Source organism: Neophocaena asiaeorientalis, unplaced genomic scaffold (assembly GCF_003031525.2).
Source record: "Neophocaena asiaeorientalis asiaeorientalis breed wild unplaced genomic scaffold, Neophocaena_asiaeorientalis_V1.1 scaffold1090, whole genome shotgun sequence".
Lineage (NCBI taxonomy): Eukaryota > Metazoa > Chordata > Mammalia > Artiodactyla > Phocoenidae > Neophocaena > Neophocaena asiaeorientalis.
In genome coordinates this window covers 682,888-699,117 of record NW_020175322.1, presented here as the reverse complement: position 1 = coordinate 699,117, position 16,230 = coordinate 682,888, and the positions used below count along the sequence as shown (strand labels likewise).

Below are 16,230 nucleotides of genomic sequence, written 5' to 3'. Positions count from 1 at the left end.
TCTATCTCTCCCCCTCCCTATTGAGGTGGTGTCAGAGGAGGCCATATGGGAAGTGGCAGTGAGGCATCTTTTTATCTCCAAGGCAGGATGGTGTCAGTGAAGACCTAGTGGGAAGCCAGGACTTTTAGGACATTTTTCCTAGTGGAAAGCTTAATGGTAATGAAGCTTACCTACCCCCAGGGTGTCAGTCGGGGGGCATATGAGGAACCTGAACTTCCACCCCCACCCAGAGATAACAAGGCACCCTCCCTTCTGGGATGTAATTAGAGGCCAAATAGAGTCACACCCAACCTGACAGTAATTATGTGGAAACTTCACTTCCCCCATTGGTGCAGTGTCAAAATAGGCCTACTAAAGCAGAAGATTTAAACAAGATCCAGAGTCTTACAGCGTAATACCCAAAATGTCCAGAATACAAAAAAAAAAAATCACTCATGATTATCAAGAACCAGGAAAATCCCAACTTGAATGAGAAGACAACAGACACCAACACTGAGATGACACAGGTGTTAGAATTATCTGAAAACGCTTTTGAAGCAGCCATCATAAAAATATTCCAACAAGCAGTTATGAACATGCTTGCTCAAATGGAAAAATACAAAGTCTCACCAAAGAAATAGAAGTATAAATAAAAACCAAATAGAAATTTTAGGCTGAAAAATGCAATACCCATAATTTTAGAAACAAAAATCTACTATGGATGGGAAAAATGGAGAGGACAGAGGAACTTGAAAACAGAATAGAAATTACCCAATCTCAGCAACGGAGAGAAAAGAGACTTGAAAAAAAAAATTAGCAAAGCCACAGGGATCTGTGAGACTATAACAAAGAGCTAAAATTTATGTCATCACGGTCCCAGAGGAAAGGGACAGGAGGGTGGAGCTGGACAAATATTTAAAGAAATAAGCACTGAAAGTTTCCCAAATTTGGCAAAAGTTATAAACCTAAAGATTCAAGAGGCTGGTGGAGCCCCAAACAGAATAAACACCAAGAAATCCATTCTAAGGCACATCATAATCAAAACTCCAAAAACTAAAGACAAAGAAAGACTCTTGAGAGCGGGACACTGACAACGTTACCTATAAGGGAGAAACAATCAATTAATGATAGATTCTTTTCATTAGAAACCATGAAGGCCGGAGGAAGTGTCACATTTTTCAAATGCTGAAAGAAAAGAACTGTTAACCTAGAACTCTGTATCCAGTGAAAATATCCTTAAGGAATGAATCAGAAATCAAGATATTCTCAGATGAAGGAAAACTAAGAGAATTTGTCACCAACAGACCTACCTTAACAGAATGGCTAATGGAAGTTCTTGAATCAGAAAGGAAATTGTAAAAGAAAGACTCTTGGAATATCCAGAAGGAAGAAAGAAGAGTAGAAAGAATAAAATATTAATAAAGATAATAGAGTTTCTATAGAGTCTTCTAAATTATATTTGACAGTTGAAGCAAAAATTATAACATTGTCTGATATGGTTGTTAATGCTAGTGTATTTAGAGGAACTATTTAGGATAATTACGTTATAATCGGGAGGATAAAAGGACTTAAAGGAAATTAAGGTTTTTACACTTCATTCAAAATGGTAAAATATTGACACCAGTATACTGTGATAGGAATGTATATGTATAATGCAATACTTAAAACAACCACTTAAAAAATCTATATAAAGAGATACACCAGAAACACTATAGATAAATCAAAATGAAATTCTAAGAAAGTATTCAATTAACTCACAGGAAGATAGGTAAAAGAAAACACAGAAATGAAAAACTGAGGGAACAAACAGAAAGCAACAAATAAATCAACAGGCTGACATACCAATAATTACATTAAATGTAAATGGTTTTATGGGCTTCCCTGGTGGCACCTATCCCTGGTCCGGGAAGATCCCACATGCCATGGAGCAACTAAGCCCATGCACCACAATACTGAGCCTGAGCTCTAGAGCCCGTGAGCCACAACTACTGAGCCTGCATGCTGCAACTACTGAAGCCCATGCACCTGGAGCTCATGCTCCACAACAAGAGAAGCCACCACAGTAAGAAGCCCATGCAGTGCAACGAAGAGTAGCCCCCGCTTGCCGCAACTAGAGAAAGCCCACATGCAGCAACGAAGACCCAAAGCAGCCAAAAATAAATAAATAAAATAAATAAATTTATTTTTAAAAATGTAAATGGTTTTAATACACCAATTAAAAGAAAGAATTCCCTGGTGGTCCAATGGTTAGGACTCTGTGTTTCCACTGACAGGGGCCCAGGTTCGATCCCTGGTTGGGGAAATAAGATCCCACAAGCTGCACCATGTGGAAATAAATAAATAAATAAAAGAGATTGGCAGAGGTGGGGGCATGACCCACCTGTATATCCTATCTACAGGAAACTAACTTCAAACACAATAAAAGTACGTTGAAAGTGAAAGGACAGAAAAAGATATACCATGATAACAATCAAAACGTTATTAATATATCAAATTAAGTAGACATAATGATAAAAAGAGTCACAGAACAAGAACAAATAGTCCTAAAATTTATATGGAACCCCAAAGACCTAGAATTGCCGAAGCAATCCTGAAGAAAAAGAACAAAGCTAGAGGCATAACCACCCCCCTGACTCCCGCCAGACTTCAGACAATACTACAAAGCTACAGTAATCAAAACAGCCTGGGAACTTCCCTGGCAGTCCAGTGGTTAAGACTCCACACTCCCACTGTAGGTACCCAAAAAAAAAAAAAAAAAAAAAAAAACTGTGATATTGGCACAAAAATAGACATACAGGTCAATGGAACAGAATAGAGAGCCAAGGAGTAAGCCCACACACCTACAGTCAATTAATCTTCAACAAAGGAAGCAAGAATATACAATGGAGAAGACAGTCTCTTCAGCAAGTGGTATTGGAAAAGCTGGACAGCAACATGTAAATCAGTGAAGTTAGAGCACTCCCTTATGCCATACATAAAAATAAACTCAAAATGGCTTAAAGACTTAAATACAAAGCATGACAGCATAAAACTTCTAGAAAAGAACATAGGCAAAATATTCTCTGACCTAAATTGTAGCCATGTTTTCTTAGGTCAGTCTCCCAAGGCAAAAGAAATAAAAGCAAAAATAAACAAATGGGACCTAATCAAACTAAGAAACCATAAACAAAATGAAAAGACAATCTACAGAATGGGAGAAACTATTTGCAAATGATGCGACCAACAAGGGCTTAATTTCCAAAACATACGAACAGCTCATACAACTTGATGACAACAAAAGCAAACAACCCAATCAAAAAACTAGGCAGAAGACTTAAAGAGACATTTCTCCAAAGAAGAAATACAGATGGCCAACAGGCACATGAAAAGATGCTCAACACTGCTAATTATTAGAGAAATGCAAATAACTGCAATGAGGTATCACCTCACACCAGTCAGAATGGCCATCAAAAAAAGTCTACAAATAATAAATGCTGGAGAGGCTGTGGAGAAAAGGGAACCTCCTGCACTGTTGGTGGGAATGTAAATTGGTGCAGCCACTATAGAGAATAGTATGGGGGTTCCTTAAAAAACTAAAAATAGAGTTACCATTTGATACAGCTATCCCATTCCTGGGCATATATATCTGGGGGAAACCCTAATTTGAAAAGATACATGCACCCCAGTGTTCATAGCAGCACTGTTTACAATAGCCAAGACATGGAAGCAACCTAAGTGTCCATCGACAGATGAATGGATAAAGAAGATGTGGTATATATATACAATTTTACTCAGCCATAAAAAAGAATGAAATAGTGCCATTTGCAGCAACATGAATGGACCTAGAGATTATCATTCTGTGTGAAGTAAGTCAGACAAAGACAAATACCATATGATATCACTTACGTGTAGAATCTAAAAAAAATGATACAAAATGAATTTGCAAAACAGAAACAGACCCACAGACAGAGAACACAAACTTATGGTTACCAAAGGGGGAAAGGGAGGAGGGATAAATTAGGAGTTTGGGATTAACAGATACACACTACTATATATACAATAGATAAACAACAAGGGCCTACTGTATAGCACAGGGAACTACATTCAATATCTTGTAATAAGCTATAATGGAAAAGAATCTGAAAAAGAATATGTATATGTGTGTATACATATATATGTATCTGAATCACTTTGCTGTACACCTGAAACTAACACAACGTTGTATATCCAATATAATTTTTTTAAAAAATTCCAAAAGAAAAAAAAAGTCAATCCAACAAAAGACAGCAATCTTAAATGTGTCCCCACTAAACAACAGAGCTGCAAATGTCTGTTAACTGGTCAATGGATAAACAAAATGTATAACTCTCACTCTATAAAACTGGAGTTTCATACAAGTACACTGAGGACAGAGTGAAAGTGATAGTGATGTTTACAGCCATATAGCAAGTATGTTCCTCTACTGTGCCATTTTCCTTGTGCATGTCTATCCCATGACCACATTTGGCTGTGATATCTATCTTCTGTCAGGCAATAGGGGTAAAGAAAAGTTGAGAGTGATCTGGAAGGGCAAATGAAGATATTCAGCATAGGAGGCTTTTGGGGAGATGAGCTCATATCCCAAACAAAAGTAAAAGGATTTCATTTCCTTCTTCAATTGACTATGTTCTATGCCTCTGGTACTCCTCAGTACATCTGGCCTTACGTGAATCCCTGATCCCTTATTCACTCCATTAGGAAAGACAGACAGTTCTAGACTAAAAACAACCTCTGGTAACTCAGGAAAAATTGCAAGCCAGAATTTCCATCCAAACGAACAGTAAGTTCAACCATGGTCAAAAGCTCAAGAAAATCACTGAAACAATGCCATTACCTTATGTATAGAACAGTCCAATCTTTGTTTAAAGAAATAAAATATTACCTTAAATCCATTTTCTCTGACCTATATAAGTATCTGACATTTTCTATCTGCAGAGTTAGCTCAAAATGTAAGTGGAGGAAGACATCAGGTAGGAAATCTTGCCTAAGTTGAACACCTCAATTTATCTCCTCATATTTAATTTATGAGTATAATAAAATAATTCTGAACTTTTTATGAGAAATCTTGACAAAGGAATTATAATTAAAATATTAGAATTCCTTTTATATCTATTGTGCCCTTAATATAAATAAATTTGACCAAAATGATTAATCTCTCAAAGCAGAGTTTCAGAAAAATTCCATTACTGTGAAGATTTTACCAATTCTTTTACCTTTTCATGAGAACAAAGAAGTTATTTAAATCATATGTGATCTACAATGGTATTTGAGGACCAGTAGTGGTCTAATTTGCCTATTACATTTATCTTCTTATCCTTACTAGCTGACCTTCAATAGAATCATTTAAAAGTGGCAAATAATAAGAATATATTGGGCTTCCCTGGTGGCACAGTGGTTGAGAGTCCGCCTGCCGATGCAGGGGACACGGTTCGTGCCCCGGTCCAGGAAGATCCCACATGCCGCGGAGCGGCTGGGCCCGTGAGCCATGGCCGCTGAGCCTGCGCGTCCGGGGCCTGTGCTCCGCAACGGGAGAGGCCACAGCAGTGAGAGGCCCACGTACCACAAAAGAAAAAAAAAAAAAGAAAGAAAGATAATAAACTGTAATTGAGTGCTGCAGGAGGGTGGGGAGAGTAAGAAAAGGAAATATTCAAATTTTATTATTGTATAGTGGAGATTTTCATCTCTCATTAATGGATATTGTTAAAGAAATAACTTAGGGGAATTATATAAACATGGAATTATAAAGATAACCCCTAAAACAAATACAAACCTTTCTAATTATGACAAGGAAAACATAATAGAGCAAACAAATTTACACAGTGTAGTGATTTTTCAAAAGCTATGAAAACAGTGTATACCTTAAAATAATATAACTAAAAATAACTAAACTTACCTATTAAAGTACTTTAAAAACAGATTTGATTGCAGAACAAAATTCTGCTGTATTCAGGAGACTACAACAAAGTGATTCAGAAAGGTTGAAAATAAAAGGAAGGGCAAAGGTATACTAGGCAAGTGCACCCCCGTAATAAAAAAACAAAAAGCATGATTTTAATATCAAACATCATTGAATTTAGAGCAAAAATCACTAAACACGACTAAGAATGGCACTTTAATGCTAGGACGCAAAGCAGAGAAGGGTAGAGAATTATCAAGAGGAGTATAAGAAATATATTCAGTAAGAGAGCTCGTTGGAGGGACAGTCTATTGAAAATGTATCAGTTTTGAATACCAGTGTACCAAATAACATAGTATCAACATTTTTTAAAGAAATATAATTATATGTATGAAAGAAATCTGCACCTTCCTGAAGTGCTCATGGAATAGTCACAAAAGTTGACCATATGTTAAGCCACAAACCCCAAAACTTTGATGAATTACAAAAAGTACAAGTAGATCAGTCAACATTCTCTGAATACAATGCAATAAAACTAGAAATAAATAGCAAATACAGAACAAAAAGTTACTACCACCTGGAAATTTTTAAGCTGTTTAATAGCTTTTGAATCAAAGAGGAAATTAGGCAAAAATTGCAGTATATCTAGAAAATAATAGTAATGAAACACTACATATTAGAACCTATGTGATATAAAAAAAGTTAATGCTGAGAAAAATTCATATCTTTAAACTGTATAAATTTCATTATTTTAAATTATATTAGTAAACCAGGAAAACTGAAAATAAATGAAGCAAGCAACTCAAGAAGAAAAGAAAAAACAAGCTTAAGGAAAGCTAAAGGAAGGAAATAATAAAGATAAAAACAAACAGTAATGAATATGAAAATAGAAAATGGTAGAACAAATGAATAAATCCAAATTTGTTCTTTGGGGAAAAAATAGGAAATAAATCAGCCATTAGTTAACTTAGTTTTTGGAAAAGGGCAGGGGGAAAAGGCACATATACCCAAAATAAGATAAGGAGAAAGTAACCACACTTGTGTGAAATGCATAATTCTCCATGAAAATATAATTACCGAAAGTGAATTCAGAAGAGATAGAAACCTGCCATTTCCCATAAAAGGAATAGGGAAAGTTATGAAAGAACTACCTTCCCCCAAAATAAAGTACTGGAACCAAATGGTTTTGCAGGGGAATAATACCAAACTTTTAAAGAAGATTGTTAACGTTTTTTAACCATTTTATACCACAGAAAGAAAAAAAAATCCTTCCAAATTCTTTTTGTGAAGATAATGTAATATTGATCCTAAAATCCAGCAAACATTACACAGAAAGAAAAACTACAGACCAGTCTCACTTATGACTGTCTATTAAACATCCCAAATAAAGTATTAGCAATAGGATCCAGCTCATATTTTAAAAATCATCTACAGGAATGCAGAAATGGTGCAGTATTGAAATCTATTCATATAGTTTACTATGTTAATATATCTAAGAAAAATATGATCGTGTTTATTTCCATACATACTTTTTTTTTTTTTTGCGGTACGCGGGCCTCTTACGGTTGTGTGCTCTCCCCCTGCGGAGCACAGGCTCCAGCCCCGCAGGCTCAGCGGCCATGGCTTACGGGCCCTGCCGCTCCGCGGCATTTGGGATCTTCCCAGACCAGGGCATGAACCGGTGTCCCCTGCGTCGGCAGGCGAACTCTCAACCACTGCGCCACCAGGGAAGCCCCTCCATACATACTTAAAAAATGGTGTTTAATAAAGTGCAACATCCAATCTTCTTTTAAATAAACTTTAAAAATTAGGAACAGGTGGCTATTCCCATAGTGTATGTCTATGACAAGTCAAAAACCAGATCTTACTTAATGAAAAGACACTGAATATATTCCTGTGCAAGACAAGTAAGTTTACTATCATCACTGTTATCTAACAGTATTTTAGAGATTTTCACTGATATAATTGCACACATTAAAAAAGAAGTTAGAATATAGGAACAAGGAAAGGAGGGACTTCCCTGGTGGTCCAGTAGTTAAAAAACACTCTGCGCTTCTGCTGCAGGGGGGCGCGGGTCTGATCCGGGGAACTAAGATCCCACATGCCCCATGGCATGGCCAAAAAAAAAAAGAAATAAGGAAGAAAAAGATAAAATGATCGTTATTTGCAGATTAATGGTAATATATCTAGAAAACCCAAAAGAATCGACTAGAAAATTACTTAAAACAACAAAAGAATTCATGACAATGGTCAGGTACAAATATTAATACAGATATAAGTACCCTTTAGGGCTTCCCTGGTGGCACAGTGGTTAAGAATCCGCCTGCCAATGTAGGGGACAAGGGTTTGAGCCCTGGTCCAGGAAGATCCCACGCCGCGGAGCAACTAAGCCCGTGTGCCACAACTACTGAGCCTGCGCACCTAGAGCCCATGAGCCACAACTACTGAGCCCACGTGCCACAACTACTGAAGCTCGTGTGCCTAGAGCACATGTTCTGCAACAAGAGAAGCCACTGCAATAAGAAGATCGTGCACCACAACGAAGAGTAGCCCCCGCATGCCGCAACTAGAGAAAGACCGCGCAGCTACGAAGACCAGGCACAGCCAAAAATAAATAAATAAAATAAATAAATTTATTTTTAAAAAAATAATAATAAGTACTCTTTATATTATTCCAGAACAACAAACCAGAAGTTAAAATGGCAGAAAAGTTCTCATCACAATAACCAAAATGATCAAATAAATGCTTATGAATGAAAATAATAATAAATTTGCAAGATTTATATGAATTAAAATGCTATTGAGAAACACAAAAGAAGACTTGAACAAATGAAACATCATTAGTTCTTGAGAGGACTCAGACCAGAAAGATGTCAGTTATCTCTAAATTAATCTATAAATGTAATGCAATTCCCTGTAAAATTTCTAACAGAAGAACTAGACATCTTGATAATAAAGTTAAAATTAGAAACAAAAAACAAACAAGAATAGCTAGAGACTCTTCCTCTCAAATATTAAACAGATATTCACAGTATGATACTGGAAATTGAAAAAACAGAGCAATAGAATACAATTTAAAGTCCAGAAATAGATCCAAATACATGGGGGGATTTAGTGTATAATAATGATGCTATTTAATATTAGTTGGAAAAATTATTCAACAAACTAGATAGCCATGTGGGAAGAAATTAAGTTAGAGTCATACACACAGCTTACACCAGTATAAATTCCAAAAAAAAATTTTTTTTTAATAAATTTATTTATTTATTTATTTTTGGCTGCGTTGGGTCTTCGTTGCTGTGCGCTGGCTTTCTGTAGTTGCAGAGAGTGGGGGCTACTCTTTGTTGTGGTGCACGGTCTTCTCATTGTGGTGGCTTCTCTTGTCGCGGAGCATGGGCTCTAGGCGTTCAGGCTTCAGTAGTTGTGGCTTGCAGGCCCTAGAGCACAGGCTCAGTAGTTGCAGATGGATCAAAGATTTAAATGTAAAAATTGAAAATATCTAAGTGCTAGAACAGACTGTATCAGTCTGGGTCCAATCAGGAAATGGAAACCACACAGTGATTTAAACAAGGAAAAAGTATATAGAGTATTTTATCATAGTTTAACATATTAAGCTATGGTAATATAGCAATTATAAGATATAAGAGAGCTTTTTGTGGTACCCTAGGGCTGAGGGAGAGATCTCAAAGAACGGCAAATTTGGAAAGGGGACCCCTTTCCCAAGGCTGGGGTTTAGACCCAGTTGGAGAATATATGGTTGCAGCTCACTGGATGCAAAGAAGTTCACTGGTTTGCTCAAGCCAGAGCTGATCCATGGCTACTGGGAAAGCAGGAAGCAACCCTCCAGGTGTAGGCACAGTGGCTGATGCGTAGGCATGCAGAGAGTGGAGAAGCCAATGTGGGCAGGAGGCCTGGTGTAAGCAGTGTCCGTATTGGAAGAACAGCAGCATTCGGAGGACCACAGGAGACAAAACTTCTGAGGGGAGGGACAGGTGAGCAAAGGGAATCAGGCATCAGTGCAGGCAGGAGGCCTGAAGCATGCAGTGTCCATGCTGAGTGGACAGCTGACAGGTGATCAGGTTAGGGCTGAGAAGTTCCCAGTGTCTTAGTCAGCTCGGGCTATGACTGGCTGGTTTAAACAATAGACATTTATTTTCTCAAGGTTTAGAAGGCTGAAAGTCCAAGATCAGGGTGCCAGCCTGGTCAGGCTCTGGTAAGAGTCCTCTTCCATCTTGCAGACGGCAGCTTTCTTGCTGTGTGCTCACATGGCCTTTCCTCAGTGCATGTACATGAAGAGAGAGCTCTGGTGTCTATTCCTCTTCTAAGAGCATCAATCCCATCATGGAGGCCCCACTCTTATGACCTCATCTAAACTTAATTACGTCCCAGAGGCCTTGCCTCTAAATACCATCACATTGGGAGTTAGGGCTTCAATTTATGAATTTTAAGGGGACACAAACATTCAGTCCATAACACCAAGGGCCAGCAAGTTCTGGGCATGTGGGTGGAGTACTACCAGGTAACTTCATACCCCACTGGTTTCAGCAGGAGTGCACATTCCTCCTGCAATGTCCCTCCAGTACACTCTACTCAGAAAACTTAACATCATGATTACTGTAAAGGAGAAAGGCTTAAAGTAGAATTCTGTCCATTATTGCAGAGATATACTGAAGGGTGAATTTTGAGCTGAGAGGCAATAAATCAACAATTAACATACAGACCATGGGGGAAAATGTAACAGTAAGAAAGGCCTTTCTAATCATAACACAAAACCCAAAATTCCAAAAATAAAAGATTAATAAATTCAGCTGAATAAATATAGAAAATAGAAAATATACACTTGGCCAAAAAAAAAAAAAAATACTGTGTGTAAAATCTAAAGACAACTGACAGGGCTTCCCTGGTGGCGCAGTGGTTGAGAGTCTGCCTGCCGATGCAGGAGACACAGGTTCGTGCCCCAGTCCGGGAAGATCCCACATGCCGTGGAGCAGCTAGGCCCGTGAGCCGTGGCCGCTGAGCCTGCGCGTCCAGAGCCTGTGCTCCACGACGGGAGGGGCCACAACAGTGAAACGCCCGGGTACCACAAAAATAAAATAAAATAAAATAAAGACAACTGACAATATGAGGAAAAATATTTGCTTCTATATCACATAGAGTTAATTTCCCTAACTGCATAAAGATTTCCTTAAAAAAAAAAAAAAAAAAAAAGATTTCCTTAAAATCAATAATGATTATGACCAACAATCAATAGTGAGAAATTATATATACAGTTTTCATTAAAGGAAATACACATGATGCTGAAACATTGAATATGTTCAGTCTCACTTATAAAAGAAATGCAAGTTAAAACTACATTGAGATGCTATTATTTTTCACTTATTTGGCTGGCAAAGATTTTTTTTTAAGTTTAATGACATACTGTTTATGAGGATATAAAGAAGCAGACACCCTTATATGCCATTTATGGGCATATATTTTAACACAATTTCTATAGTGGGCAATTTGGTATCACCATTTACATACCCTTTAACCTAGCAAGTCTGTTTTTAATAGGTTTTGTTTTGTTTTGGCTGCACTGGATCTTCATGGCTGCACGTGGGCTTCTCGAGTTGTGGCGCATGGGCTCTAGAGTGCATGGGCTTAGTTGCAGTATGTGGGATCTTAGTTCCCCAACCAGGGATCGAACCCGGGCCCCCTGCATTGGGAGCACAGAGTCTTAACTACTGGACCACCAGGGAAGTCTCACAAGTCTGTTTTTAGAAACTTATTCTACAGATATGTTTTCATATGTGCAAAAATGATTTGACTACAAGATTATTTATTTCAGCATTGTTTGAAGTAGCAAAAGATTGGAAACAACCTAATGTTAATTAATAGGGAATTGGTTAAATAAAGTTATGGTCCATCCATTAATGGAATACTATGTAGCCATAAAAATTAAGACACTTTTTATATATTGAATGTAACGATTACCCAAATTTACTCTGCAACAAAATCAAGATACGAAAGAGTATCATAATCTCTTCTATTTTGGTAAGAAGAAAGATCAAGTTTATCATTTATATTTTCTTCCACGTAAAGAAATATCTCTGGAAAGATACCCAATAAGCTAGTAATATTGATTGCCTCCAGTAAAGTACTGGTTAGCTAAAGAACAAGAGTAGGAAGGTGACTTTTTCTACATATTTTTTTGTAACCTTTGAATCTTGAATGCTTGTTGAATGTGAGAAGAAAAATCTCAACAAAATTTTGGAAACTATAATACAGGTGAAAAGTGATAATTGACTTAGCAGTCCCAAGAGAGCTAAATCTTAAGCCAGTAGTGGGAAACCCAAGGAAGAAAGCATTTTAAACCACCAAGTTCTCAAAAGCCTTGGGAATTGGTAAAATCAAGTACTTCTGGAGGTAAGAATGAAGGTAGAGCTAAAAGTAGAAAGATGTTGAACATCTGTATAAAAAGCAGTTTGACTTTTAGATGCTCTCTTCTACTCCAAAAGCAGCAAACTTATTCATCACCTTAGATGGGGCATCACCACATGCCCCATACCAATGGACCCCTAGGAATTTCACTGAGGTAGAAGGCCCCTGAATTTTAGTCAAATGTATTTCCTACCCTCTGGCGTACAAATGTCTTACCAATAAGTTAGAGTAGGTGCTACTTCTTGCTCACTAGGTCCACTCAGCATAATGTCATTAATGTAATGGGCCAGTGTGATAGCTTGTGGAAGGGAATGGCAGTCAAAAATCCCTGTGAGCTAAATTATGACATAGGGCTGGAGAATTGATATGCCCCTGAGGTAGGACAGTGAAGGTGTATTGCTGGCCTTGTCAGCTGAAAGCAAACTGCTTCTGTGGGACCTTGTAGGCAGGAGTGGAGAAAAGGCATTTGCCAGATCAATAGCTGCATACAAGGTACCAGGAGATGTGTTAATTTGCTCAAGCAATGAAACCATATCTAGTACAGCAACTGCTGTTGGAGTCACCACCTGGTTAAGTTTATCATAATCCACTATCATTCTCCAAGACCCGTCTGTCTTCTGTACAGGCCAGACTGGCAAGTTGAATGGGGATATGGTAGAAATCACCACCCCGGCATCTTTCAAGTCCTTGATGGTGGCACTAATTTCTGCAATTCCTCCAGAAATTCAGTATTACTTTTATTATTTTCGTAAGTAGAGGCAGTTCTAGAGGCTTCCACTTGGCCTTTCCCACCATAATTGCCCTCACTCCACAAGTCAGGGAACTAATGTGGGGATTCTGCCAGATGTTAGGTATGTCTCTTCCAATTATGCTTTCTAAAACTGAGGAAATAGCCACAGGCTGCATTTGGGGACCCACTGGACCTGATATAAAATTTTGTTGATCACCTGACCTCCACAAGCCCCTACTCTGACTAGTGGGCAACAATGATGTTTGGGATCTCCTAGAATTAGTGTCAGTTCATAGCCAGTGTCCAGTAGACCCTGAAATGTCTGATTATCCCCTTTACTTCAGTGTACAGTTACCCTGGTAATGTTCAAATCTTTCTGATCCTTTTTTCATAGTTTTTTAATTCTTTGTTCATGGTGTTGAATCCCTCTTTTATTTCATTAAACATCTTAAAGGTACTTAAATATATTTGATAATTCTAATATCTGAAATTGTTGGTATTCTAATTCTCCTGTTTGTTGTTTCTGCAGACTCTCTCTCATAATGTTTGGTTTCCTCACTGATTTTGTAATTTTGGATTATGAACTTACCTTAAGCTGATCTTAATGTGTGAGAATTCTGTGAGGCCTGAGTTTAGGGTGTATACCTCTAGAAAGGATTTATGTTTGCTTGAGTCAGGTGCCCTGAGGTGCTATCAACCCAGGACCACTTTAAGTTATGTTTTTAAATTAGGGTTTCCTAGACCCTGCAGATAAAGACAAATCCCAAACCCACATGAGGGGAGATATATGGTTTCTAGGTCCCAGCAGTGATTTCTTTCTCATTTCTACTCAGAGTTCACGTAAGTTAACAAGTTTCATTGTCGCCTCACTTGACCAGTGAGTAGATTCTTTCTAGCCCACATTTTCACTGAGAAAATAACCTTTTGAATGGTCTTAACTTTGAGCCAGGATGGCAGTTCCAATTCTACTCCTTATGAGGGCCTAAGGCCTTGTCTCCTTCTCCTTTACAACACAAAGCCCTAGGTTCCCAAGATCAACAAGTAAAGCCAAGGCTTTTATACCTATCTCACACTGTAGTTTCCTGTTGTCTCCACTTTGGTTCCTGGGGATTTCCCTTAATTTCTTATGAATTCAACTATGCATATAAAAGATATTTGTGTTTTATCTAGTATGTATACTGTTAGGTGGTGGAAGAGTGTGTTTCAGATATCTAGTTTATTTGTAGGTGCTTTTTACATATTAAGAATATTAATGTCATGCTAATCATATACATTGCAAATATTTACCCAGTTTGTTTTTTGTCTTTAACTTTATTCATATTCTCCTTTACTTAACAGAAATTTTTAATTTTTATGTGGTCAGATCTCTTCATTTTTCCCTTTATGGTTTCCTACCTTTGTTGTCATGTTTCCAAAGGCCTTCCCTACCAGAAGATAGTATCCTTTTTTTCCTACTATTTTCCTAGTTTATTTTTTCAATAAATTTATCATTATTGAATAATTTTAGATTCATCAAAAAGTTGCAAAGGCAGTACAGAGAATGCCTATATTTTCTAACTTATATTTTTCTTCCCCCTAAAACTTATTATATGTGCATCCATTTACCATTTATTCCAAAATAATTTGTTTAATAAAACTGTGTTCCAGGTACTGTTCTAGGCCCTGCAGACCTGGCAATGAAGAGATAGATCAGATTCCTCCTTTAGTATATTATTATATTGAGCTTATATTCTAGTGAGATAGACAGACAATAACTTGTCAACATACTTTGGAAAATGTCATTCTAGTGTGACTCTTATCCCTTTCTATTCTGAGGCTATTTATCTCACTTGTTTGTAAGTTAGTAGAAAGTGGGAATTATGTCTTTTTTTAGGTACCTAGTACATCATAAGCACATAATAATAAATGTTTTTTAAAATGGATGACTGAATGGACCTATGTCATTTACATAGATACTATTTTTTTTCCACTTATTTTTGTCAGTTGTAGAATAGGGCCATTAAGTCAATACAACCCCCTTCTGTTTAATCAGCAATGATTTAAGTGCTTTTAGGGTTTGATAGTGATAAAAAATAATAACCACAGCTAACACTGAGTACATACTGTGTGGCATGAACTAAGTCATTTAATAGTTAGTCTGTAAGATAAGGATTTCCATTGTCCCCTGTTTCTAACTGAAGACATTTTAGCTTAAGGACTCATAGTCAGTAAGAGGAAGAGATAGGTTTGGAACTCAAGTCTATTTGGATCTAAAACCTTAACCAAGACTAGTACTTCTTTAACTAAAATGCCCACTACTCTTCAACAAGCATCCTCTACTCTTGTCAGGCACATTTCCTCTTCCTCTCTGACACATTATATTCACTTTCAACCTCCATAGATGCTTGTATTGAACTTTCAGCCTCTCTACCAATCCCCCAACACACACACATAAACACATAAAATATTGTATTCTTTTTACAAATCTTACCCTTTCAATTCTCAGCCCCATCTCACCCCCTTTCCACCAACACTTACCTTTCTTTTTCTAAACCTCTAAAGTATCAATAGTCTATAACAGTCTCTTTCAATCGGGATACACATACCACTAGGGCTATAAGACTTCCCAGAGTACACAGGAATATATAATTTTAAAGAATTGATATATAGATCCTCAATTTCCACTAGTATTCTTTTCTAAAATTTCTCTAATTATGCCTATGATGAGAGTGTCAGGCTACTTCGTCATTCCCACCATCCCTTTCACAATTACCCTTCTTCCATTTCACAAAGAAAATCCAAAATAAAAAGGAAGAGGTGAGAGGTACAAATCTTTCACCCACTATGAATTTTACTGTGATGAATTGCCATGTGGTTTTAAAACTTGCAGGGGCACCAAACGAGGAATAATTCAAAATATTGGCATCAATGTAGGAAAGTAAAGGACTTATGATTGGGTTAAAAATCTTTTGCAGGGCTTCCCTGGTGGCGCAGTGGTTGAGAGTCCGCGTGCCGATGCAGGGGACACGGGTTCGTGCCCCGGTCCGGGAAGATCCCACATGCCGCGGAGCGGCTGGGCCCGTGAGCCATGGCCGCTGAGCCTGCGCATCCATAGCCTGTGCTCCGCAACGGGAGAGGCCACAACAGTGAGAGGCCCGCGTACCGCAAAAAAAAAAAAAAAAAAAACATTTTTTAAACCAGGGGTGTC

General features: G+C 37.6%; 1 protein-coding gene across 2 annotated transcripts in view; it reads left to right on the top strand.

Annotated features, from left to right (window-relative positions):
• Window positions 1-16,230, top strand: part of M1AP (meiosis 1 associated protein) — a 76,327-nt gene that overhangs the window by 1,078 nt on the left and 59,019 nt on the right. The gene's annotated exons all lie outside the window — the stretch shown is intronic.